Source organism: Chiloscyllium plagiosum, unplaced genomic scaffold, assembly GCF_037043375.1.
Source record: "Chiloscyllium plagiosum isolate Xiang-an unplaced genomic scaffold, Cpla_swu_hap1 HiC_scaffold_43, whole genome shotgun sequence".
Taxonomy (NCBI): Eukaryota; Metazoa; Chordata; class Chondrichthyes; order Orectolobiformes; family Hemiscylliidae; genus Chiloscyllium; species Chiloscyllium plagiosum.
In genome coordinates, this window is record NW_028270181.1 from 9,364,910 (window position 1) to 9,365,618 (window position 709).

At 45.7% G+C, this 709-nt stretch overlaps 1 non-coding gene across 1 annotated transcript; it reads right to left on the reverse strand.

Annotated features, from left to right (window-relative positions):
- Positions 1-248: 248 nt before the first annotated feature.
- Positions 249-329, reverse strand: trnal-uag (transfer RNA leucine (anticodon UAG)). The gene has a single exon. It is a non-coding gene; the product is annotated as a tRNA-Leu (tRNA).
- Positions 330-709: the final 380 nt, after the last annotated feature.

Sequence of the window (709 nt, forward strand, 5' to 3'; positions counted from 1 at the left end):
TGAACCATTGTGCCATCCCAAACAGGGAGCCACACAACTTGCCCAGCATTGGAGCTGCCTGGCAGTTTCCGTGTGGGAGGCGAATGTGGGCACAACAACACAGATGCTGATCCGGTGGAGAATCTGCGCTCTCCCGTATCTAAGATAAGTTTCCAAGAAGCCAATCCAGCATGTTGCGTTGAGCTTAAATGCAGCAACGCTTAACACAAACTTTAACTCACTGCAGTGCAACCTGCGACTCACAAGAATGGCAGCGGTGGGAGTCGAACCCACAGCCCACCAAGACTGGAGTCTAAATCCAGCGCCTTAGACCACTCGGCCACACTACCAGGTGCAATTTCTGTAATGGAGTGTCATCAAGCCAGTTATTCAGGTACATGTACAATGATCTTAGCACAAAATGAATGGGGGTTATTCCAATTCATTGCTGAAGGTGGGACATGTAGATGTGGTCTCAGTTTCCTGGCCAATAAAGCCAATACAATACAATGACACCATTTGGAAGGAATTTGCCAATTTCCATGCTTGGTCTTAATCATTGGAACCAGAAAGTGATTTTATGGCCATTTACCTTCTTGCCATCTGTGTAATCTTACTGCTCACAAAATATCTGCCTCTTTTGCTTGCAAAATGATGATAAGGCATCGCAACACTGGTGTTGGTAATTAGCAGATTGTGCTGCATCAGCGATTCTCCAAAGTTAAACAAT